Raw genomic sequence first — 26,045 nt, 5'->3', positions numbered from 1 at the left:
TAGAGAGTACTGGGGGGGATAGAGAGTACTGTGGGGGGTAGACAGTACTGAGGGAGAGGGGGCTGCACCCTGAAGCCAGATCATCCAGGTAAATCCTGAAGGCAGAACCATGAGGATATTCCAGGGAGAGGGAGGGGCTCTGAGAGGGGATGGCTGGGGTGTTTGCAGAACAGTCAGGGGCCTAAGGTGGCAGGAGCGGAGAGCCACAGGAGACAGAGGGCAGCTCCTCATGGGCCGTTGTGAGGGTGTTGCCTTACTGTGGAGGAGATAAAAATGTAGGGGCAGGTTTGGAGGAGGTTGCAGTGGGGATCGAGGAAGGGGGAGGGAGGCCAGCAGGATGGTGGCTTGGCCAGGGTGGTCATGGGGGAGGTGGGAGAAATGACCAGATTCTGAATAGTCTCTTGGAGGTCAGCATAGGATTCACTGTCAACTCTCAACAAATCAATCTGGTATAGAAAGCAGACATCCTCAAATTCTCATTTTATAGAAAAGAAAATCTTCTGAGTGACTAGCACAGTGTCAGGGGCAGGCAGGAAGGCTGTGGGATCCGTCTGAGGCTGACTGTAATGGGCTGTGTGTGGTCTACACGTGGGTGTGTCTACAACGTGCCTTTGCTGGGTGTCTTATTTGTCCCCTCATCTCCATCTGTGACCCACTGCCACCTTCCATCCTCTGTTCTCCCTATATCTTTAATTTTTTTTAATGTTTATTTATTTTTCAGAGATAGAGACAGAGCGTGAGCAGGGAAGGGTTGGAGAGAGAGGGAGACACAGAATCCGAAGCAGGCTCCAGGTTCCGAGCTGTCAGCACAGAGCCTGATGCGGGGCTCGAACTCTTGAACCACGAGATCATGACCTGAGCCAAAGTCGGACGCTCAACCGACTGAGCCACCCAGGTGCCCCACCCTATATCTTTTTATAAAACGCTTATCGGAAGAGAGAGAGAATGCACGGGTGCACAAGCAGGGGAGGGCAGCGAGGGAGGGAGGGAGGGAAATAGAGAATCCCAAGCAGGCCCTGTGCTGAGCTCCGACCTGGGGTTGGATCTCACCACCGTGAAATCATGGTCTGAGTGGAAGCCAAGAGTCGGACACTTCGCTGACTAAGCCACCCAGGCGGCCCTGCTTATGTCTTACAGACCCATCCAGACCCATCTTCATCCTCCTCCCAGGCCTGTTTCCAAAGGGCCTAGGTACTTCTGGCGGCCAGGGGAGCCAATCTACGTCTAGGAGAGTGTGTAAATGTGTGTGTGATGCTTGTCAGGTTGGCGTGCCTTAGATGAGCGTGAATGTCCCCAGGGCACGCCCCTAGTGTCTGAGTGTCACTTTGGCTGTGTGAGGGTGTGTGTGCATGCTCCCGACTGTGAGAATCCACACATGTGGGAGCTTAACGGTCTGAGCGTGTGTGAGCGCGTGATGTGTGCATGTGTGTGCAAACACGTGAGCGCACGGAGGTGTTCTCTCTCCCCTCTGCCCATTCAGATTTGCTCCTATCCTAAAAACCCCAGGCCACACCCACCTCTTTTCTGATTCCTGACCTCCCAGTGCCCCATCTGTCAAAACCACACAAGGGCCAGCATCCCATCCTTGGCTGGTGGTCTGGCTGGTTTAGAGGGGATTCCATTTCCTAGTCTGCAGGGCAGGGCGGGCCTGCGTGCACACCCCACCCTAGGTCTATCGTGTCTCCTGAGGTCAACGGCCCCTCCTTCTGCCTCCCCTGCAGATTTCTTTAATGGAGGGAGAGGCCCTGACCTCAGAAGGGTCTGGCCGGTGGGTCTGGTGGCCTCCAACAGCCCAAGGCAGGTGGGGCAGAAGGTAGTTGCACCCTCAGGCTTCCTTCCTCCGTGACAGTGGCCAGCTGACGAGGATGGGAGTCCACACTGCATTGTCTCAGTGAGTTCCCAGGGGCCCATTGCTGGGGCCTTGGGACCCCAGAGCCTTGTCCCCACTTAGGGACCCCTGTGGGTCCCAGGGCAGCTTGGCCCCACTCTTTGCTTCCTTCCTGCACTCTCCCTTTAGGAGCCCCCAAGCCTTGGGCCTCCTCCCAAGCTCTGGCGCCAGAGTATTCACAGGCTTCTTCTGGTCTAAGCCCTTTTCCTTCTCTGTCTCCTTCTTTCTGAGACATTGGTTCCCCAGAAAGCCCTTCAGCCTCTCCTATAGTTACCAGAGGATCCTTTTTCTTTAACTCACTAGAAATGGACCCTTGCTGCAAGCAAGGTGAGCAGGTGCCTGGAGGCATGGGGTCACTTCAGTCCATCCCCAGGCCAGCCTGCCCTTCCCTCAGTCCTGGCCAGGCACACTCTAGCCTCAGGGTCTTTGTTCTAGTCTTTTTCTGTCTGGAATGTTCTTCCCCAGACCCTGCTTGGCTCCTCCTTCTCCAAACATTTGTCAACATGTCTTCTCAATGGGACCTACCTGGTCCACCCAATTTAATACTGTGGCCTGTGTGCACGCACGCACACACACACGCACACCCTCATGCCCTCTGGCCCTCCCAGCACGTATTATCTCCTGGCCCTGCTCTGCCTCCCCGTTTTCTCACTACACCCGTCACCTCCTTACATACAACAGAATTCATCTAGTCTGTCTATCGTGTCTCCCCTACAAGAATGCTGGCCCCATGAAGGCAGGGATCTTTGTGGTATTCCCTTTTATTTCCCAGTGCCCGAAACTCTGTGGAGCCATTTAGCCGCTCCACAGACATTTGTTTTGGTTGCTGGGACGGCTGCTGAGAGAAGAGAGAATCTGTGGGAGAAATGGCTGCTTTTCCCCCAGGCCTATGGTCCCAGTAAGGGCTGGGGAGGGGGGGCTGTCCAGCTCCCTCTACCCCACCTGCCCTGCCGGGGGCACTGGGCCAGGGAGCCACCCCCCACCCCCGACAATACTGGCCCCATGCGTGCATGCTGGCACACACCTGTGCACCCGGCATCTGCAGCCCCACCACCCACCACCCGCTGACGTGGCTGTGGTTTCGAGGCCCCAGAGGTGCAGATTAGAGACAGAGTGTCCTGTTTTCTGCCGCTGAAGCAGCAGGTGGGGGCGGGGGACAGGCTCGCCTGCAAACAAGCACATGCAGAGGTCCCTTCTCCTCCCCTTCTTGCACACACATGCACACACATGCACACACACACACACACAGATGGACAGCCAGGTGGCCCAGACTGGCTGCTGTTCGGTGTCAGTACGGGAGCCATGCCTCTGTCTGTACCGGGCCCTGCTGCAGGTGGGGAGAGGGGACAGAGGAAGAGGCTGCAAGTTCCCTTCCCAGCGCCTGAGCTGCCGCCTCAGGGCTTCATGCCCACCCAGCATGGCCACCTAGCCTCACGTGTCAGGTCTTTCCTTTGGGGGAAGCATTGTCCTCTTTTACCTTCTGTCAAAACCACATCCCCATAGGAAGGGGCCCGCATTCAGCCCTCGGTGGGGAGGAGCAGGTCTGCCTCTGTCACTCCTGTGCTCCATGGTGCACTCAGCAGCTGGCCGGACCGCCACGGCTTCCCCCTGGGCCTGTGGGGTCCAGCCCAACCCCCTGGGCCAGTGCCTTCCCTGCTCCAGGAGTCCCCGATTTGAGGGGAGATGAGTGTGGCCTCTGGAAGCAGGCCTCCTCTGAGAATGTCAGCTCTGCATGACCTTAGGCGAGTCACTTCACCTCTCTGTGCCCCAGTTTCTCCCCTGGTAGAGCTGTTGTAAAGACGAAATTGGTTCATGTATGCAAAGTGCTTAGCCCAGCACCTGCTGTGGAAGTTGTCAGTGAATGTTAGCAGTCACTATGATGGTTTCCTGCCTCAGAGCCACGAGGGGCTGAGGAATGGCTTGGGTCAGGTCTCGCGGCCCAGCTCTGGCCTCCCAGACTGAGCCAGCAGCTTCCAGGCCCAGCAGCAGCTCATTGGAGGCTCAGAGTGCCAGGCCATACTGGGGAATCCTAACGCAGAAGGTGGGCCAAGGGAGGGGGCTCACACCTCAGCCTGTAGCCATCTGTGGCACAGGAGTCCCCCAGTCTCCCAGCCACGGTTGGTCCCCCTGTGGTCTTCTGGTTCTCCAAGCCCCCTTGCCTCACAAGGTGCCCCTCAGGCCATCTCCTGCAGTAAGAATGCCCGTCAATCTTGCTGCCAGAGCACCCACAGTTCCTACTCCTCAGGGCCTCAGGCTCCTCAAGTATGAGAGGGCATAAAAACTCCCACACCACGGGATTAACGTCAGGGGAGGTCATGGATGGAGACTGTGTGGCCTTGGCAGCCAGTCAGGGCCAACTCTTGTTACTGCCTGCACCCCAAGGCTGGCAGGTCCTGCTTGCCGCGCCCGGGCTCCCCGCAGTGTCCAGGAGCCCAGGCTCACGGCAGGCGTCAGGAAGGAGCTGTTGCCCAGGGTGGGCTGGAATGAACCGGGGAGCCCCGGGAGCTGAGAAGGGGGCGTGATGACCGAAGCCTGTGGGTGAACAGTGCTCACCCCAAACAGAGCTTGAATGAAGGAGGAAGGAAGAGAGGACGGGCTGAGCACACCCTGGGCCCCAGAGGAAGTTGAACGCTGGGCCGCGGTGTGACAGTTCAAGGGCCTGTGCACCACAGCTCCTCACCCCACCTCGCCTGCTGACGTCAGTGGGGAGTGCATGACCCTGCCTGCCTCCTCCCCCAGGCCCCAGATCTTTGAGGTGGGGGTCCCAGCCTGGGGGCTCCCACAGCTAAACTCTGCACAACCGGGCACCCAGCAGAGCTTTGCGTCTTCAGGTCGACTTTGCCCTGTCCAGGCTCCTTTAGTAAAAGGCAACCAGTTAACAGCACCTCTTCACTCACCCGCACCACCTCACATCCCCCAGGTGTGCCCTAGAAGATATCTATTAAGCATCTATTGTATACAAGGTGGTTTCACCTCCATGAGTTCATTTAATCCTTCACAATACCCTGAGGTGAATATTCTATGGGTAAGGAAAATAGCTCAGAGAGGCTAAGTAACCTGCCTGAGGTCACACAGCTTGTAGGTGACAGAGCTGGCCTCCCAACTCAGGCTCCTATAGGTGAGTGAATTCGTGCTGGAGGAGCCCTTGGAGAGCCAGTACAACTAGGCCTCTGGTTTGCCAAGGAGGAAATGGATACCCAGTGCCGAGAAGCCAGTGCCCTAGGCTGTGCCCCGGGCTCCTGGCAGAACCAGATAGGATTAGCAAACTTTCTTTTGTCATTAGATGCCTGGCAGGAGGGGCTCTGCCATGAAGCCTTCTTCCTTCACTGCCTTCAGGTCTCCACTTAGAGGCCACCACCTTAGAGAAAAGTCTGGACAGTCCTAGCTGAAGGAGGGCCCTATCATCCTCCACCTCTTAGCCTGGCTTTATTCTTTGCAGCACCTACAGTCATCTGCAGTTCTATGCATCACATTATTTATTTATTACCCCCCACCCCACCCCAATTAGAATGTGAGCTCCATGAGCTCAGGGAGCATCTACCTTGTTTCCTTGGATAGAACAGTGCCTGGCACAAATTCAACATTTTTTGTGTGGAATGAATGAAAGAATGAATGAAGTCAGATGATAAAGGAAGAGTCTTATGCTTTATGGGGGACAGTTTAGTGTAAAGATGAACTTACTAAGGGCAAACCAAATAGATAATTCTAGGTGGGGGAGGGGAGTGAGAAGTAACTTAGGAAAGAGAAGGGGCAGGGCCAGCATGCGCAGACATGAGGTCTGGCACATAGACTGTAAAGTAAATGGTGTCCCCTCCAGTTGTTCAGCTCTCAACTTGGACGACAATACAAGGTGACTCTGGGGATGGGAAGAACACAACAGTTTTGGCCCCTTCAGCAGACCGGAGGGGGTGAGGGAGCGAGGAGTCGAGGCAGCTCGACAGGTGCCTGCAGCAGGAGGAACAGGCTGTACCCACCATGAGGACGCCACGTGGTCGCGGTTAGCAGTTTGCCATCCGGTGGCATTGTCTCCACAGACGGTCGTCCAACCAGGGGGAGCAAGCGTTCTGCTGTTAGCAATCTCTAGTACCTGGAGCACCCCTGTGGGATGCGGGTGGGGAAATCACCCAGACATACCCCACAAACACACACCAAACGCTGTGGACAGAGATTATCACCACAGCAGGAGGGAGGGCTGTTTCCTGAGCCAGCAGGGAGCTCTGAAGGCGGAGGACACTGTGTTCTGAGACCTCTCCACAGAGTGGAGGACTCGGTGAGGAACCCGTCCCGGCCCCCTTCTTCCTCCTTAGTCCTACAGGCTGGGCACAACAACAATCACCCTGTGCTTGTGGGGCCCATCTTCGATGAGTCACCTTGCCCACGGCGAGCCTTGCGGGGTGATGTTATCGGCTCCTCTGCTTGCTTAATTCCCTGGTTGACATCACCGTTGCCTGGTCTTCCCCTTCTCGGCACTGCAAGCCTGAAGGCTGGCATATCCTGGAAGAGAAGGCGGTAGAGGTCATTTGCCAAGAAGCTACCAGGGCAAGTAAATTGGGACCCTCAGTCACTTGGCCATTAGCACCAAGGTGCTTGGCCTAGTTTCTTGCTTTGCTGGACAGAGGTCTTGGTTTACTTCCTGGGAAATGCTATCTGGAGCCTGTGTCTTTGGGGCGTGGTCCCCAAGGCCAGCCCTCTGCTGCCTCAGGCATCTGCTTCCAAGTTCTGTCTCTTGCAGGCCTATCTGTGATGGGCCCAGGATTTCCCAGGCCCAGACTGGGCTGCCTGCTGGCCTTCTGCCCGCCTCTCTGTCCAGCCACTGTGCCCAAGACCCAGCTCCCTCAGAGGCCCCGGCTCCTTCCTTGCTGGTCTCCTGCCCCCACTCCTGAGCAGCCTCCTGGGAGCCTAGGCCTGTCCTCCTCTGCCACAGCCTAGCATTCCTTCTGGCCTCCCCTGACCTTGTCACCCTTCTCAGTGCTGCCCCGTGGTCAGTGGCACATGGAAGGTGCCATGGAGTCGGCAGAGCAGTGGCAGGGGTGGCCACACACACGTGGCCAGGTGGGATGAGAAGGGAAGGGTTCAGTCCTCTTCCCACACCGTCCTACTCTGGCCCCTCCCTGCCATCTGAGCTGGACAGCAGAGGGGTGAGGTGGAGAGGTGCAGAAGGGGCTCCACTCAGGCCACTGGGGTGAGACCTCAGTCCTCGATGGGAGGCTGGCCAAGCTTGGCAAGTGAGGGAGGCAGTGAGGGGAAGTGGGTGGGGCTGGGCAGGGAGCAGAGCCAACCCTTTGAACTGCCCAGGCAGCATCCTCTGTGGCCCCAGGAGACAGCGCCTCAAATGTCACTGCCAGAGGCCAGGGAAGGGGGAGGGGGAGGTTGCTCAACACCAGCCACTTTTATACTAATTATGTGACCAAATGAATTGTTCTTAGAAGGAAAAAGAAAAAGCAAACAAAAAAACCTCAAAACCCACCACTGAGGTCATTCCTATTACCCCCAGCAGCCAATGAGCAGATCCTGAGAACAGATAGCATACCTGGGCCAGGGCTAGCTCTCCCCCACTCACCCTGTGGCCAGAAAGAGCCATCAGTCAGCCTGGCCACTCTGCACCCAAACCCTGGCTGCCTCGGCATCCTGGAATGTTGTAGAATGCTGTTCAAAGTAAGAAGGGGGTGAGCCTAGAGAGAGGCCTGGAGGAGCAAGCCTGGGCTCAGCCCCACACACCTTAATCTCTTTGGGCCTCTGTTTCCCCACCTGTCAGATGGAGGAAACCACTGAGGAGTCAATGAGATAATAACTGTGAAAGTGCTGAGCAGTGTTCATTAGCCAGTGAAGAGGCCGGGGTCCTGCAGAGAAGGGAACAGGGAGTCAGGAAGAGCTTCAGAGAAAAGGACACACCTCGGTGATTTAAGAACGTTAAATCAGGTGACTCCTGCTCTCGACTCTTTTCGGTCCCCTTTCAGCCCTGACTTGTGTTCTTATTCGCTCTTGGGGGGGTGTACACCTTGAGAATGACGGGCACCAGTGTTGAACTTAGCCTGTGGTCTGCTCAGACCCCTGGATCCTTTTTCAAGTTCGAGAACGCAGCGTCCTCAGTTTAGTCTAGCGGGTGGGTGTTCTGCTGTAGTACTTTCCTCCTAGGCCACAAACCAAGCTCAAATTCTAGTCAACCCTGACTGCTTTCCTTAGTTGGAGAGTAGAGCCTGATTCTGGCTGTAGTTTGAGCACTTATCCCTCTTTAATCCTGAGCCCAAAGCTCACCTCCACTTACAAAGCCCACACACACATCAAACTCATTTACCCCAGACTGAACTTGTCTTCCTTGCAGTGGCCTCTTCCGCTGCTAGATCTTAGTTCATGGTAAGACTCCCCATCATGCAAGCCAGAGGCTGAGTCATCCTTGACCACCACCTTCTGTCCATCACATCTGATTAGCCGTCTCATCTAGTGGATTCTAACACTTCGGTATCTTGAGTTTTCATCCTTCCCCTCTCCCCTGCCCCCATTCTGTAAGAGTTGAGATACCCATCTCTTTCCTTAAGAACAGCCCGTAGAACCCAGTAGACCTCCTGGACCAAGCTCCACACAGCTGCCAGGGGACCGACTGCTGATGGAACCCTCCCCTCCTGGAGGCTCCTGCCAGCCTTGCCAGCCTCATGGCCCAGCTCTGCGGGACAGGGACAGACCATGTACACGCTGGAAACGGCTGGGCTGAAACTGCTCATTAGGGTTACTCAGGCTGCTGAGAATGCCTTTCTCCTCCCTGTCAGCCTGGAGAGTGTCCTCCTCCTCCTCCAGGAGGCCTCTCAGACTGGCTATGTCTGTGCGCGTTGCTCCTTCCTCAGTGCCCCGCTCTCCTCTGCTCATTGCGGGCTAGGCGTGCCCTGCCTTGTGGCGCCTCCACGGCTGTAGCCTCGTCTTCATCCTCTCTCCACCCAGACCCTGATTCCACCAAGAGAGCAGTGGATAGTGCCAGGCAGACCTGGGTGGCGTTCAGTTTTGCCCGTTTCCCACGGGGGACACAGGACAAGTTATCTGTCTCCGAGCTTTCCTTCCCTTGTCTATCAAAATGGGTTAATAGCTCTACCTGCTTCTCAGGATGGGTAATTGAGCCAGTCAAATGCTTGGCACAGAGCCTGGAACACCACGGGAGGGTAGCAAATGGCACCCACGGTTTCCAGTGTTGCCACCCCTTACAAAGACGTAGGAAACAGTGCTGACACCTCAGCCCTCCTGTCCCTTCCCTAGAGCTCTCCTTCAGCTCAGGCCCTTCGTCCCTTCTGCCCTTGTTCAGACCCCTCTGTTCATTCCTTTCTGGCTGTCTGCTCTCTGCACCTGGACAAGGTCTTGGGCAATGCTGCCTGGTCCCCTTTTGCCATACCTTCCTCCCCATGGGGAGCTCTTCCTCCCCATACCACCACCCCTCTCCGCCCCTCCAACTGCTGTCCACGGGGGCAGCCATGCTCAATGTCAGAACTGTTCTCAGCCTGGGGTCAGTGTGGCTGCTGTGCTCACCTCACACATTGCAGTTGCCACGGTGTGCTCAACAAGGCCCCGAAGTTTGCCCTGAGCCATACTGGGAGTGCGTTGCTGAACTGGCCAGCTAGTAAACCCAGGTCTTCTGGCTCCAAAGCCAAGAATCTATCCAGTCTGCCCTGGTGCCATCCCTTTCGGTCTTTTTTGCATCTATGCGACTCAGTCTCCTCATCTGCAAAATGGGCACAAGAATTCCTTCTTCTTCTTCTCCTTCTTCTTCTTCTTCTTCTTCTTCTTCTTCCTCATCTGGAGGAAGGGGGAATGGGGTTAATCTAGGAAGTTGTAACGAGCTGGAGACCCTGCTGTGTACAAGGCAGTAGAGCCTGGATGAGTGTGTGTGTGTGTGTGTGTGTGTGTGTGGTGGTGGCGGGGCGGGGGGTGCATATAACAGGACAGAACAAGTTTGGGAAGCTAGTTCTGCCTGCTCCTTTCCAGCAGTCCGAGCCCTGTGCCTGAATCCACAGCGCCCCCTGCTGGCAAGTCACCCCAGAAGCTCCCTGTGGGCAGCACCAGCCCTACACTTTGCTTTTCCCTAAGGCGACCCCAGGGAAGCTGTCACTCCTGCCCTCAGGATGCCCAATCTGAGGGTAGACAGGCACCCATGGCCCAAGAAGCCCAGACTGGGGGTGGCGAACCAGTGTGAGATGGGAGCTTCCTAGGCCAATGGTTCCCCATTGTCTGCCATAAATCCACTGAAATCTCTTCCCGAGAAAGGTCTGCAGCTGGGCAGAAACCCAAAGAAATGGTCGGTTCCAAGCCCAGCAGCTACCCCTTGATTAGGACCACCAGTACCCCCACCCCCCATGGACCATCTGGGGAGTCATTAGATGAGGGCAGACCCTGGGGAATGGAGGGGAGGGGCTGGTTAGGCCCCTGCTTGAGCTTGGGCTGGACCCCCTCATCAGTGCCCTTACCATCCAGACACATCCTCCCAGCACAGCAGATCCCAGACCACCCTCCCCCCCTCCTCTCCAGACCTTTCCTCCCCATCTCCGCAGCCTCATTATCTCAGCATTTCCATAGCCTGATTCTGTGTTGGGTGCTGGCTATTCAGGGACAAGCAAGGCCCTAACCGGTCCCCCAGGAGCTCAGGCATGGCACTGTTTCTCCCATCTTCCCCTGCTCATTCATCCGCAGCATCTTCCCTGTTCTGGAGGAAGGCAGCCATATGTAACACTCCCCAGATTAAGATCCAGCCAGCTGTGGCCACCTCTCCCCAGAAAGTCTCCACCATTCCCCACCCTGGGTTTTGTTTGCTGTTTTTGAGACTTTTCCCTCAAACTGTGACCTTCCCAGACTGCCGATATAAAGCGGAGATTGCATTCTTCCTCCTCCAGGAAGCCTTCCTGGATGAATCCTAGCCTCAATGATTTTTCCCTACTTCAACCTTTTTCATGATCTGCTGGCACACACTGCATTGTTCTGGGTACATTTATTATTCTATCTGCCCTATAGGAGCTCCAGGCCTCAGGGGGAAATAGCTATGTCCTCTTTCCCTGTACCCCTGGCAAGACCATGCATGCTCCTTTCAGTCCACATAGCTCAGTGTTTTTCAGCTGGGCATGGTTTCGCCCCCAGGGAAGTTTGACAACGTCTGGAGATAATTCTGGTTGTCATGACTAGCAAAAGTGTGCCACTGGCGTCTGGTGGGCAGAGACCTGGGATGCCGTGAACCATCCTACAGGGCACCAGGCAGCCCCATGACAAAGAAATATCCAGCCCAGAATGTCAACAATGTCGAGGTTAAGGAGGACTGATTTAAATGAATTCACAGATTGAGTATTAAAATAGTGGCCAAGAAGGGGTAATGGCTCACTCAAAAGAAGGGGGCAGAGAGCAGGCATTTCAGAACAGCCTCTCCCCACATGGCCTTTTCAATCCCACACGGTTCGGTTGTGTCTTGCGTAAGTGGAGGCTGACCTTAGCCAGTGGAGGAGGAAGCGGGGCCTGTCTAGAGGACCCACAGGGAAGTGGGTGTTGCGTGGGAGAACCCTTTGGGAGCAGGGAGTAGCTTGGCCTCAGCTTAGTCATCTGTAAAATGGGGATGGGTGTTCCCTTCCAGTTCTAATGGTTGAAGGTCCTAAATCGTGCCTTTTGGATATGGACAAATCCTCCCCCGCCCCCCACCCCACACCCCCATACTGAGGGGCAGGAGCCCTCCCTCAGGGCTAAGGGTGGAGTACCAGCCATCAGCCCCTTAAACAGATGTGGGGGGTTATTGTGGCTTTAATTGCCCTCCCAGGAGCAGCTGTAAGAACAAGAATGCTTTGATAGGCTTCATCAAAGCTGACTGGGTGGTGAGGGGGGAGCCTTCAGCTGGAAACAGCTGTTAGCCAGGCCCCCATGCAGAGGTGGAGGAGGTGAAAGGTGCCCCCCACTTCGGGTGGGGCTAAGAATGTTCCAAAGACTGGTTACCCTGAGACAGCCCTCTCTAGAGGCTTCTCGGGGTTCTCCGCGCCCTCCTTGGGTGGGCTTGGGTGACCCAGGGCCCTTGGCAACTGAACAGAGGCAGCTCTTTCACTGGAGCTGGGCGTCTGGCTCCTAATCCCTAGGGCAGGGGTCCACACGGGGGTGGGGCGAGGCCAGCCCTCCCTGCCCCCTTAACTCCATAGAGTCTCTGGGTCTCTGGTAAGTGGGGAGAGAGGGCACCTTGGGCAAGTCTCTCCCCAGAGCGCACAGACCTGCCTCACAGGGATCCAGAGCTGTCAAGGAAAGGCTTGGTCTTTGAGGAGAACAAACAGGAACCCAAGCTACCTTGAAACCTCTCCGCCAGACAGCACCCCTTCAGTATTTTCCGCAGTCATTTTGACTTTACACTTAACACCCACCTGGCACCCCCATCCAACGTACACCCAGCGCCCCCCACACACTCCCAGCTGAGTGCAACACTCGCTGGGGACAGCGGGGACATAGCCAATCTCAGCTGCATCCCCAGCCGTCCTACGCCTGGGTGCTCATCCTGAACCCCAAACGTCCAAGGCCATTCAGCTAAAGCTTCTCCCAACCCTGCCTCCTCAAGCTGCTGAAAACAAAACAAAACAAAACCAAAAATAAAAAAAACCCTGAACATGTTCCCCAAAGACCTTTGTTTTTCACATCAGGCTAAAGCAATAGATTACCTGAGAGCTGGATTCTCAAAAGATGTCACCCTAAATGGTGATGCTAATGATGGTGGTGGTAAATTGCAGCCACAACTGTCAGCATTTCTTGAGCACTAACTGTCCCCTGGGAACTACGCTCTGCGCTTTACTTACATCCTTCATCCAACCCTCGCAGCAGCCCGTGAGGTGGGAACCGTTAGCATGCCCATTTACAGGTGAGGCAACTGAGGCTCAGGGAAGTTAAAGAAGTGTCTGTAGAGACGCCAGCATCAGAACCGGGGAGAGATCAGGTGGACACGTGGTGGGCAACACGAGGGTGTGGGTCAGTGTGTATGTGGTCTGTGTCTGCCACAGGACCCCCTTTCGGGAAGACCCCCAAATATGCTCCCACCCACACTGCCCGAGCTGCCTTGTAGCTCTTGGGTGAAGCACGATCCCCTGACATTCTTCCCCACCAGTGTGGAGTGTGTGGTCAGACCAGGAGGTTCTGGGGCCTGGGGGTCTGGCTTCTGGAGAAAAGTCTGGAGTTGGGGGGTGGTGCTCAGGCAGAGCTGGTAACCTGGTGAGCTGGAGGCCCTGGTTCTTTTTTTTTCTTTTTTTTAAGCGTGGGAAGGATTCACACAATACAAACACAAATACGGGTATGAAAGTCCATACACAACCTGATAAGGGTATTGTCACAGGAATTAAGACATTATAATGAGAACATTTCGGAATTTATAATATGCCTTCTTATGAGATATCAACTCTGCCCCCAGTTTGACTGATTGTTAAAGCATGAGTCTGAGCTGATCTAGACTATGTGCATTCCAAATATTTGACACTAGCATCAATCCTGAACTCCCTGTGAATCAACGCTTTTGTTTTTTAATTTTTACTTATTCTAGTTTTATTGAGAGATAATTGTATTGGTTTCACCCTGTAGAAGTTCAAGGTGCACAACAATGATGTGATATATGTATATATTGCAAAATGATTACTACAATGCATTTAGTTAACCTCCATCAGCCTTACATAGCTACACATTTTCTTTTCTTGTGGTGAGAACTTTCAAGATTAACTCTCTTAGTAACTTTCAAATATACAATAGGGTTTTGGTAAAGTGCAGTTACCATGCTGTGCTTTGTATCCATAAGACCTATTTTTTTTATAATTGAAAGTTTACACCTTTTGACCACCTTTGCCCAATTGTCCCCCCAACCTCACCCTCTGCCTCTGGTAACCATAATATCCCATGTTTCTATGAGTTCTGTTCTTTTCAGATTCCATCTGTAACTGAGACCATACAGTATTTGTCTTTCTCTGTGTGACTTACTTCACGGGGCCCTGGTTCTAAGAGGGGCTGTGGACACCTTGGGAGAGAGGCCAGGAAGAAGGAAGGTGTGTCTAAGCTAGAGCTGGGTTTTGTCTCCATAGAGTAGGAGTACATAGGAAAAAATGCCGGGGGGGGGGGGGGGGGGGAAGCATAAGGAACTTTCTGGAAATCTGTGCCTTTTGCCTTCTTTCTGAACTTCCCTTCTCCCCCCCCCTCATCCCTCCTCCCACCCAGAACCAGGATCCAATTTCCTCTTTTTTTCAAAATACAACTCAAAACAGATTTAATCTCTGGGGATTGTTCTGTGAAGGAAACCTGTAGAGGCAAGTTGTCTCTGAACTTGTGAGATATATAAATAAATAAATAAATATATATAATATATATATAAATATTTATATATAATATATATTATATATAAATATTTATATTTATTTATTTATATATCTCAGGAGTCTGAAAATAAAAATTCCATTTGGCATGTGAAGCCACTTGACTCTCTGGCTCTGGGCCCCCTATGTCCTGCCTGCAGTAGTCATCAGTGAGGGCCCTGTCTTATAGTTGGTGAATCTCTCCCTGCCCCCACCCCATGGGGCCTTTTCAGAAATAACCACATGGCAACTCTAAATCTGGCAAGGGGCCAGCACCCTGTGGCCCACGGTGGAGACTAAGAAGGCAGATTCCTGGGCCTCCTTCCAGATGAATATATTGGAATTTCCTAGAAGCCCCTGGGGATCCTGCTGCAGACAACCTTAGCAAGGCCTCTCTGAGCAACCTTGGTCCACTAGCCAGTGGCCCTGTTTGCCGTGGTGGGTGCTGGGGGCCTCTCTTACACACTGCTTCACAGACTGGGTTTGCAAGGGAAATTTCAAGCTCCTGAGAATTGCCTCCCGATGCTTCAGTCATTCTGAAGTGAAGTCACATGTGATGGGGTGGGTGCTGTTCAGTGTGTGAAACATGTGACCCCCTCTGGTGCCAGGTGTAGTGAGGGCACAGGGTGACACAGTATGATGTGCTGGGGTCACCTGACATGTGTTGTCCCAGCCTGCACTTGAATGGTGTAAGAATGATGCTCCCTGACCTCCCATCACTCATGGCCATGGATGCGAAACAGATGGTCCCACGGAACACCTGGGCCTCCCAGCCCTCTGGGACAAGCCATCTGTAATCCACCATGGGCCACCTGTGTCTGTGGGCCTCCCTGCTAGGAGTCACCAGGCCAGCACTTTCGAAGCTGTCTTCTGAGCCACATCAGTGTGTCAAGGAATGTGAAAAAGCATTCTCCCACAAACACACAAAACTAGCAATATTTTCCCTTACAATTTATTTTGAAAAAAAAAAATGTGTACGAAAAGTGATATAAATATGAATGCGCTTATCATCATGTGAGAATCCACCTTTACAAAATGGGATGCACTAGTGAAAGATGCCAGGAATTCATGCTGGGGTGTGCTCCTCACAATATGCTGTGATAGATGGTGAGATCCGACCAGAGTTGGGACCAGTGTCCTCTCATATATTGGAGGAGTGTTACACTGGGGGCCCCCACACGTGGGCCCATGTGACATTAGAAGCATGACGGAAGTGTAGATCTGACAAGTGCTTGCTTCCCCTAGAGTGTTCTAAGAGACCAAGCCCCAAGAGGGGAAGCAAGCCACCAACCTGTAAAGAAGCACAGGTAGACTAGGGAATGATGGGATAGCACCTGGAGAGAGAGCCACCTTGTGGAGGAGCTGAGGCACCAGGTGTTTTGGTGGGTCTTCCTGAACTTTCCAGCTTAGCCCAGCTGAATGAGTGTGCTGGAGAAGAACCACCTAGCTGAGCCCTGCCCAAATTCCTGACCCACACAGTTATTGCTGTGTTAAGTCACTAAGCTTTGGGGTAGTTTGTTACCTAGCAATGGTTAATGGAGATGCTTATAGGAGGTGTGTAACAAATGTGTATGGAATGAGTGATTGGCAAATCACACTGCTAATCCCTTACACTGGTCCTGCATACTCATTAAGTTGATCACATGTACTTTCTGGTGTGATTCTTGTGATGGTTAATTTTATGTGTCAACTTGACCAGGTCATGAAGTACCCAGATAAGTGGACAAACATTATTCCTGGAAAGTACTTTTGAATAAAATTAACATTTAAATTGCTAGACCAGTAAAGTAAATTGCCCTCCATACTGTGGGTGGGCCTCGTCCAATCAGTGGAAGACCTGCATAGAACAAAACCTGTACTATCAGGCCTCAGCTTTTCTTGCTTCTAGGTTAACCGGCCAGCCTTCCACAAATTCTGGACTTGCGGGCCCCTGTAATCGCATAAGCCATTCCTGATAGTAAATTTCTTTACCTGTAGATATAGGTATAGATATACAGATATAACGTACTGGTTCTATTTTGTTGGAGAATCATGAAAAGTATAGATTATGGTACCAAGAATGGGTGCTGCTATAACAAATACCTAAAAAATGTGGATGTGGCTTTGGACCTGGGTACTAAGGAAAGGTTGGAAGAGTATCGAGGTACATGCTGGAAAAATCCTGATTGCCTTGAAGGGACTTTTGGTAGGAATATGGACACCAAAGGTGCTTCTGGTAGAATCTCCAGAAGAAATGACCAAAGTGCCAAAAGGAAAGGCAATCCTTGTTATAAAGTAGCAAAGAATTTGGCTGCTTTGTGTTCCTAGTGTTTTATGGCAGGCAGATCTTATGAGCGACAGCCTTGGATATTTAGCAGAAGATTTTATTCTTTCTTTTTTTTTAATGTTTTATTTTTACTTTTTAAAACCATTTTTTAAGTGTATTTATTTATTTTCAGAGAGAGACAGTGTGAGAGGGGGTGGGGCAGAGAGGGAGAGGGAGAGAGAGAGAGAGAGAGAGAGAGCCCCAAGCAGGCTCTGCGCTGCCAGCACAGAGCCCGATGTGGGGCTTGAACTCACGAACCGTGAGATCATGACCTGAGCCAAAATCAAGAGTCGGATGCTTAGCTGACTGAGCCACCCAGGCACCCCTATTTTTACTTTTGAGAAAGAGAGAGTGCAAGTAAGGGAGGGGCAGAAAGAATGGGGCAGGGGATCTGAAGTGGGCTCTGTGCTGACAGCAAAAAGCCCAATGCAGGGCTCGAACTTACAGTGAGATGACGTGAGCCGAAGTTGGAAGCTTAACTGACTGAACCAACCAGGTGTGCCATAGCAGAGGATTTTTTCTAAGCAAAGTGTTGGAGGGGTGGCCTGGTCCCTCCTTACTGCTTATAATAAAATGTGAGAGGAGAGAGAGAGAAATTAAAAGAATTTTTCAGCAAAAGGGAGCCAGAACTTGAAAATTTAGAAAATCCTCTGCCTATCCATATTGCAAAACATGAGAAAGCGTGTTCTGGAGAAAACACCTAGGATGTGGTTGGATGATCATTCTGTAAAGATTATCCACAAATTAGTCAGCCATCTCAGCTGAAGCCAGGAATAGAGTTGGGATTATACCAGCAGAGGCATTGGCAGTGGGGACCAAAGGGGACGGAGAAAATGGAATGAAGTTAGGCTGTCCGATTTCTGGGATCTACAGGTCAGGGCAATAGAGGATCCAGCCTCAAACATGGTTGTCCTTCTAGAGGAGGGAGAAGTGGCCATGATGGTGGTTCAGAGATTATCAGAGCTGTCACCCCCATCTCCAGCCCAGGGAACAAGACTGTTTCCTCCTGGCTTCAGGGGGTGGGGCCATCTCCTCAGGGCCAGGGGGCCAGGATGCCAGCCCAGAGCTGAAGGGGCAGGACCACTGCTGAGGGTCATGGGGTGGGCACGGAGGGCAGAACATTGAGCTAAAGAAGATTGACCTGGAGCCTTAAGATCAAATGGAATTTGCCTTGTTGTTTTGGACTTGCTTGGGGACTCTTGACCCTGTCCTTCTTCCCAATTTCTCCCTTTTGGATGGGAATGTCTGTCTTATGCCAGTCCCACCATTGTGACCTGGAAGCACGTAACTGGTCTGGTCTCACAGGTTTGCAGCTGGAGAGGAATTTTGCCTCAGGATGACTCATACTTTGAGTCTCACCCATACCTGATTTCGGTGACATTTAACGAAACTTTGGAGCTGGAATTGATGGATGGGTTACAACTTTGGGGCCGTTGGAATGGGGTGAATGTATTTAACATGTGAGAACGATGTGAATTTGTGGGGGCTAGATGGCAGAATGTTATGGACTGAACTGTGTCTCCCCCCAGATGTTGAAGACCTAATCTGACATGCGACTCTGTTTGAGAAGGGGACTTTAAGGAGGTAATTAAGGGGAAATGGGGTCAAAAGGGTGGGCCTTCTCTAATGAGCTCTCCCTTTAGCCTCGTGTGCACAGAGAAAAGTCCATGTGAGGACACAGCAAGAAGGTACAACTGCAAGCCAAGGATATAGGTCTCACCAGAAACCACATTGACCGGCACCTTGACTTTGGACTTCCAGCCTCTAGATCTATGAGAAAATAAATTTCTGTTGTTTAAACCACCTAGTATGAGGTCTTCTGCTATGGCAGACAAACACAGGTCCTCATGCCGTTGGTGAGGGAGGAGTCATGCACACTTGGATTTCAACTTCAGCTTTCACTAACTGACTCACTTGGCCGCTACTGAAGTTCTAGTATGTGTCAGGCACTGTACAGGCACCAGGTTTCAATGGTCACAGTGCCTGTCCTCATGGAGCTTAGAGTCACGTAAGGGAGCTATAGCTTCACCAAATAACTACTCAAATAGACAAAATAACAACGGGGGTGAGTGCTGTAGGGGGATGTCACCTCATCAAGGAGGTCAGGGGCAAGTTCTTGAAGAAGTGACACCAGACCTGAGACACGAAGGGTGATTAGGAGTAAACCGGGTGAAAAGGGGAAGGAACATGCAGAAGGAACAGCATGTGCGAAGGATGCACCCACCAAAGAGGGAGTTGGTGAGTGTTCAGGGGACTAGAAGTGCATCCTGTCCGGCACAGAGAGGAGAGGGGCAGGAGGACAGAGTTCAAGATGAGGCTGGATCTCTCGAGCTGGGTGGACCGTGGCAAGACTTTGTCATAAGAGTGGTAGGAAGCCACCAGGAGTCTGGCGTGGTCAGATTTGCATTTCCAAAAGATGCCTGTGGCTGCTGTGTGGAGACCATGGAGGGGGTCGATGCAGGAGTCCAGGAGAGGCATGCAGAGGGCTTGGACCAGACTGGCAGCTACAGAGACGGAGGGAAGGGCTGGATTGGGGAGCTATCTATGAGGATAAAATAACTGGGCTTTGGGAGATGCAGGTGTGGGAGGAGTCAGGCACGACCTGAGTTCTTGGAGTCAAGCTCCTGGGTGGGTAGTGGTGCTGCTCACGTGGGAGAGAAGATGGGGAGGAAAGACAGGGAGGACCAAGTCAGGGGCGGGGGCAACTACCTACTAACGGGGTGAACTTAGGCAGGTCACTCAGAAACCTCTGCATGCCTCAGTTTCCCTATCTGGGATAAGTACTCTATGTGATGGGATGTATGTAGAGCCCAGCTCGGGGTAGCTGCTTCTGCACATCAGTGCTTCCGGTCTTTTCCTCTGTGAGGCGGCCTGGCCAGAAGTGATTATTCCCATTTCAAGGGTGAGGAAGCTGAATCTCTGTAAGGCTGGAGTCTCGCCCAGAGTTGCACACCTTTAGAAGCAGGCTTACAGGGGGGTCATGGGAAGAGCCTTCCCTCTTTGCCGGCCTGCCTTTAGCATCAGCACGCAGGTCCCCAGGGCAGAAAGTGTTCACTCATCAGTTGCACAGTCACCACTGGAGGCCTGGGATGGGGTGGGAAGAGAGGGCAAAATTCAGGTGGGACACGCAATGGTGGGGAGGGGATAAGAGAGTGCTGGAGTGAGGGGCGGGCCCACCGTCCATAGAGGGGCAGGCAGCTGAACACCAAATGCATCCAGTAGCCAACTTCTACCACGCAGGGTGTTCACAGAGTTTAGTTTTTACTCACATAAATTCCAAGATGGTGCTCTGAGTGGCAGGCAGCCTTCCCCCAGGCGGAGATTCAGGCACCTCGGCTCCTTCTGTCTCGGGGTTCTGCCGTCTCTTAGGCCATGTGGTCACAGCAGAAGGGGAAAGAAGGGTGGAGGAGGTACATCAGCTTCTTAACACCCTCAACCCGGAAGAGAGACACGTTGTGTCTGCTCGCACTCCATTGGCCACCTTTGATGGCACAGGAGGTGGAAATGTAGTCCAGAGGGGTGCCCAGGAAGAGGATGACATGAGTTTGGTGACCAGCTGCCCAGCCCCGCTGCAGTAGGTCTGCTACAGCTTGGCCAAGGGGTGTGGTACACTCTGGCTCTATTGGAATTTCCCCAGACAGGAGAGGACTGGCCCTAGGGTAAGTAGGTTGAAGGGGCCAGGCTTGATCCCAGTACACTGGCTGATGGTTGACAGGGAAGGCCCTTGATGGGTGTACGTTCAAGGGCTACAGAAATAGCCTCCAGCCAAGGCCAATGGGAAACCTGTCCTCAGTTCTTTTTGAGAACTACCCCTACCAAACCCCTACCAAAACAAACCCCTACCAAAACAATTGTGGGCTGGTAGAGAGAGGGGCGTGGTGAACTTTAACTGGGCGGCCTCAATAAGGGGAAGGGACATTTGAGCAAAGACACGAAGACGCCGAATCATAAGGATATCTGTAGAAGCGCAAAAAGAGTAGCAAGTGCAAAGGCCCTGTGGTAGGAGCAGGCCTGCTGTGTTCAGGGCCCCACTGCAATAATCACTGAGATGATGGTGATAAGAGTGAGTGGGGGCAAGGGGAGAAGTGGTTAGATTTTTTATCTCTTTTGTATGTTTATCCCTCCTTACCTCACTTCCTTCCTTTTTCGGTTTTCTAGAAGGGATGCACGAAGACACCCTGAGGTGTTTCCTCATCTAGACTGTAGGTGCCCTTTTAGACTGTAAACCCCATGAGGGCAAGGCCTGGGCCTGACTTCTCTCCTTACCCTCACACCTGGCACGGGGAGGGCCCATCGCCAGTGCCTGGCAAACATGTCTATGGAGAGACTGCACGTCCTCCCGAGTCATCAGATTTCATGGGGCTGAGCCCAGGCCCTGCTTGTCAGCATATTGCTCACTGATGTGGAAAGCTTTCCTGTGGTCCAGACACTCCTGACTCCAGTCTAAAGAGACCTTCTAAAGAAGGTCAGTGCATCCAAAGGAAGGAGATGCCTCTATGTCCTGAGCTCATGGCGATAACTGCTGGGAAGACAACATCACTGGTTCTATTTTATCCTGGATGTTCCCAGCTGCTGGTTTCCCAGGAAGTGACAGGATGCACAAATGGCTGTGCCCAGCAGGGATCCCTGACCCCACGCAGTCTGGCCCTGTGCTCCCACAGTGCTGGGCGCCGCACAGCTCACTCACTGACTTGTGGGTGGGATCCCCAGTGGTTTTTGAGGGGCGTCATGAGCTTGGTCGTGGGGTGCCTTTTCCTCACTGCCCTGCAGCCTTTCTTTAAGCGAGGCCCTTCCCTGCAACCCCCCCCCCCCCCCCCCCCACCCCGACTTGTACAGGAACTTGGATACAACTGACGTTTACAGCCCGGCAGGCCCTGGATTTGAGAGGGCTTCGAGAAGCCCTGAGGTCTTAAATTCAAAATGATGCTGCAGGCTTCCGGCTTTCTTCAGAATCGCATTCGGGGAGTCATGTGTTTCCTGTGCTCTCGTGCCACAAATTAACTGCCTTTTCACTTTTCCCACAGGTTTTGCCTCTCATCCTACGTGGCAGGGTATCGCGGTGTAGCGGTTACAAACGTACGAACACTGGAATAAGACAGATGTGAGGGGGCGTCACAGCTTCTGCTCTCACCAGACCTCTGAGCCTCAGTTTATTCGTCTGTAAAATGAGCACAGAGTATCCACCCTGGGGCTTGGTTGTGAAGATTAGTTGAGGTCGTGACATAATGCCTAGGCCCACAATAAATGCTAAATGCGAGCTATTACCCTGAACAATGACTCGAAGTGAGGTGGGGCTCCGGGCTGGCCAGCATGCCCCCCGGCTCCTCATCTTGCTCCTCTTTCCGCCAGCCTCTTGGTCCAGTTCCACATCAGGCCAGAGGAAAATGAGAAAGCCTTGCACGTTCTGGGCCTTTGGGGGAGTCTGTGAATAGCTGAATCCATGAATGATGCCTCTGCAGGTGCCAGGGCCCGACAGCCCCACCCTCGCCCAGTGCCAGAGTGCTGCCTGCCAGACCCTTGTCAGCGGTTACAACCAGCAACTGCCTCCCGTTGCCCGAGTTTTATCAAAAGCTCAGTTGAGAGAAATGAAGTTCATGGGGGTTATTTAAAGGCCATGCATTCCATCCATTCTTCCAGATGAGACTTATCCCTGAAGCGAGTCGGGCTCTCATGAAGCTGAGTTGCTCTCGGACCACATGATTTAGCCACCACAAAATCTTTATTATGTCCCTCCCTTATGATGGGGCTTTACAGAAAAGGGCTGGAGGAGTCCGGCTGTCGCCTTTATTTGGGGATGCTGCTATTGCTAGAGTTTGCTGCCTCAGTCAGCGCTCTCTATAAGACCGACGGGGGGGAAATATATTTTAGGCTCCAGTTCCTGGCAAAGCTCTGTGTCCTCGGAGGAATCAGTGGGCTTCTGACCTATGGGCAGTGTGACTCACGAAACTGACCCCCATTCTCATTTTACTGGGGCTGCCAGGAAGCTCAGATTTGGGGATCAGTTTTAAGAACCCTTGAAGATCCCTCGACCTGTTACACAAGAGAGATGATTTCTTTCCAGATGCTGATTTCTAGCAGATGGGATTCTTATTATTATTAATTATTATTATTATTATTGTGTATGTATCTTGTCACCTGCGTCAGGGCTCTGGCAGGACCGGAGTGGGAGTTTCTATCCTGGAAAGCAAGGGATGGAGAACTGGCCAGGGTGGGTAGGAGAAGAAGCGGGCAGGACACGAAGGGGAGGAAAGGGCACACAGCGTGGCGGCTGGGGGACAAGTCCCTGTCTAGGCCCCCGTGGAGATGGGGGCGGGGGAGGTCTGGCTTCACTAAACCAGAGGGTGTGAAGAGACATTTTCCATGAATTTAGGAAGAGAACTGCAGCCATTGCTCAACTTGAACTTCTCCCTGTGGCCCCCTCTGGCTTTCTGGGTATTTCTGTGATGTTGTGAAACACCGAAACTTGCAGCGTCTCCTTTCTCTTCCTCTTCGCTCCCCACCCTGGGCTCTCCTGCCCCCCTTTTCCCTTTCCTTCCCTTGCCCCCTCCAGCGACCGCTGCCCTCCCTTCCTCTGTGGGGCCCAGGGTGGCTGCTGAGCCCGAGGCCACCAGCCGTGCTGCTGCAGCAAACAGGGGAGGGTGAAGACTTCAGATCCTGGGAGGAAAGAACGACAGAGCAGAGAACAATCATGGAGCGCTCTACTCTGCTCCACACATGTAGGCACCCACGTGACCGCCGTTTATCTGGTTTATGTTTCTGCGTCCCACGCGCGCTTGCCTCACTGTCCTGGCGAGGCCCCTTCATCTACCTGTTTGTCCATCTGTCTAGTCCAGGGCTTCTCAGCCCCAGCACTATCGAGATTGGGGCTCAGGCACTTCTTCGCTGTGGGGCCTGTTCTGTGCATTGTAGGGTGTTTTGCAGCATCTTTGGCCAGGGGCCCCTCCCACCCCGTGGCAATCAAAGAGGTCTCCAGACATTGCCAAATGTCCTCTGGTGGAGGTGGAGGTGGAGGCAGGGGTCCGGGGTGGACTGTCCCCAGGTTGGGAACCACCGTCCCTTCCCCCCCGTTCCTCACTGGTATCGCTCCCTGACCGAAACTTCTCTGGCGTATTCACGGGTATCCAGTTTGTGTTTCTTTTGGCAGCCCTGTTCACTGCCTGCTTGCACACTGTGCCCGGTTTTCTCTTGGGGTTACCATCCTCTTCCGACTGTGGCAGAGGGCAGTCCTCGTGCATTCTAGATATTGGCCCCCGGTTGCTTTGGGCTTGTAGGGCCCTCTCCCCTCTGTCAGTTGTCGCCTCACAGGTGAGGACTCACAGGCACAGAGCTCACAACGCTAGTGTGCTAGAGCCAGGACACAAGCCCAGGCCTCTCTCCCCAGAGCCCAGGCTCTCGACCACTGGCCTCCAGCGATACCCCTGCCTTCCAAAAAGGCCTCTGCAGGAAGGCAGGCAAGATCAGGCAGTGAGGCTGCGGGAGGGGAGGGAGGCAGCTCGCTGGAGGTCACGCAGCACCACCTGGATGACTTTGATGTGACGCCAAGTGTCCGGGGAGTTGGATTCAGCCTTTGTTCTGGTCTAGGAATGGCCGAGTGATTTTGCTTAAACTCTGATAGGAGCGCCGGGCTCTGGTGAGCGGAGGAGGTGCGGGAAGGGCTCTTTGCTAGCTCTGCCCGGGCGGAGGATGTGCGGGGCTCACAGACTCAGAATGGGCAAATTTCTGGACGTGGGCTTTCTGTCCCAGGCCTCTATGGGCAGCGATGCCCTCTGTGCCCTGGGCGCTGGTGGAAGAGTGCTTCTTACCAGGCCCTGTGGATGATTGATGAGGGGGAACAGAGGGCACAATGGAGGGGCTTTGTTCCCTAAATGCCATTCACATGACTCTCTGACCTCAGGGTTCTTCCCCTTTCTCTTGTCTTTTTCTCCTTCACTGCATTCGGCTCTGCTATGGTTTTCCTTCTCCGTTTTTCTTTTCTCAATACACACAAAGCCCTCGGAGGGCTGGGGTGACCCCCAGGCCTCCTGCCTCTTGCTGAGGTTGGTTTCTAGTTCCTGGACTGCGGTCCTGGGGCCGTCTGCCCAGGAAGGGCCTGGGGAGGCCTCCGGGGCCTGGTTGGGAGCAGACAGGCACTTCTGGCTTAGAGCTTCACCTTCACTTTCTAGGAGCCTTGTCCACACTGGTTCTAAACTCTGACTGTTCAGTCAGAACTACCGGGGTAACTTTCCAAACAGATTGATAACCAGGCCCCAACGTTGATTTTGTTGCTCTGGAGTGTGGCCCAGGGATGGATATGATATAACATCTCAGATGATTGTGATGTGTGGGCAGGAGTGATTATGTGCGGCCCACTGTTTTCCTGAGGGCCAAGGGTCACAGAGAGAACACGAAATGCAATTTAGGAGAACTGGGTCTGGTCAGATAACCCTCGGCTTGCCATGTGTCCCTGGGCAAAGCTCCTTCTCTCTTGGGCAGGAGCACCCCACAAAGAGATGACAGATTTGTGGAATTTTAGACGTGGAAGGGGCCCAGAAAACCAGCCAATCCATCCTTTCGTTCTATGAACACAAGCACTGCGCATGTGTACATGTGTGGGGTGTGGAAGCGGATTGCCCAGGGTCCCACAGGGCCTCGCAGGGTCAGGCATGCAGGCCAGGCTTTGGACTGTCTCCTCCCACTGACTACACTCTGCTGGACCCCTCAGGGGGTTCTCTCTAGATTAGACCGTTGGGGAGACTGTGCCTCTGGGAGTGAGTACCGAGGGGTCTCCCTGCCATTTATTGGGATGGGGGAGACTGACCTTCTAGATCCTGGGAGGCAGGAAGCAATGGCTGGAGCCAGAGGGACTGCTCCCGGCCTCACTTTGCAAGAGAACTTTTTGCAGAGCTGCTGACTTTTTGCAGCTGTTTTATGGGGCCTGTGGACCGAAAGGGGAAGTTTGGCTGCATTTAGAAAGTTGTCCACAAAGAGGAATGGTGGGGGTGGGGGTGAGGAGGGTGGCTGGGTTGCAGAGTGGGGGAGGAAGGTGGGTGATCTGGGAGAGATGCCAGCAGGGGCCCGAGGACAAGGGTTTGATTTGGGCCCACATGTTGTCACTTTGGGAGCTCTTGGGGTTGGGTGGGGTGGGGGTGGGGTGCTGGGGAAAAGCAAAGGGGACAGAAAAAGAAAGAAAAGAAAAGGAGGGGGTGGGGGAGAATGAGTTCCCAGCCAGGGAGCCCAGCTTTTTCTTGGATTGGAAGCAAACACTGAGTGTGCTGGGAGCACGGCCAGTCCTCCCCAAAGGCCCAGCCAGTGGTTTCCTCCAAAGGGGTGCGAGGAGATGGTGAGAGGTGCTGAGACAGAAGGAGAAGCTTTGTCAAGATGACCCAGCCCTACAGTGGGGCATGTTAAAGGAAGAACTGCCCCCTCCCCCAAGGTGGGCAGCTTGAGCTGTTCCGTCCCTAAGGCTAGGGATGCATCTACCCCATCCCTGGACTGACCTGGGGCTCGGGCCCCACGGTAGTGGCAGGAAGAATACTGGAGACATGACTGAAGATGTTCA

General features: G+C 53.4%; 1 protein-coding gene and 1 long non-coding RNA gene across 2 annotated transcripts in view; both read right to left on the bottom strand.

The window, feature by feature from the left end:
• PRKCE (protein kinase C epsilon) overlaps nt 1–26,045 on the bottom strand; it is a 442,370-nt gene that overhangs the window by 215,652 nt on the left and 200,673 nt on the right. The window lies entirely within an intron of this gene.
• On the bottom strand, nt 5,347–7,200 carry LOC125936973 (uncharacterized). The gene is made up of 2 exons (XR_007462183.1): nt 6,841–7,200; nt 5,347–6,382 (listed from the first exon to the last, which is right to left on the bottom strand). It is a non-coding gene; the product is annotated as an uncharacterized LOC125936973 (long non-coding RNA).

Source organism: Panthera uncia (assembly GCF_023721935.1).
Source record: "Panthera uncia isolate 11264 chromosome A3 unlocalized genomic scaffold, Puncia_PCG_1.0 HiC_scaffold_11, whole genome shotgun sequence".
Taxonomy (NCBI): domain Eukaryota; kingdom Metazoa; phylum Chordata; class Mammalia; order Carnivora; family Felidae; genus Panthera; species Panthera uncia.
The sequence above is the reverse complement of the archived record's forward strand: the minus strand, read 5'-3'. Positions and strand labels throughout refer to the sequence as shown.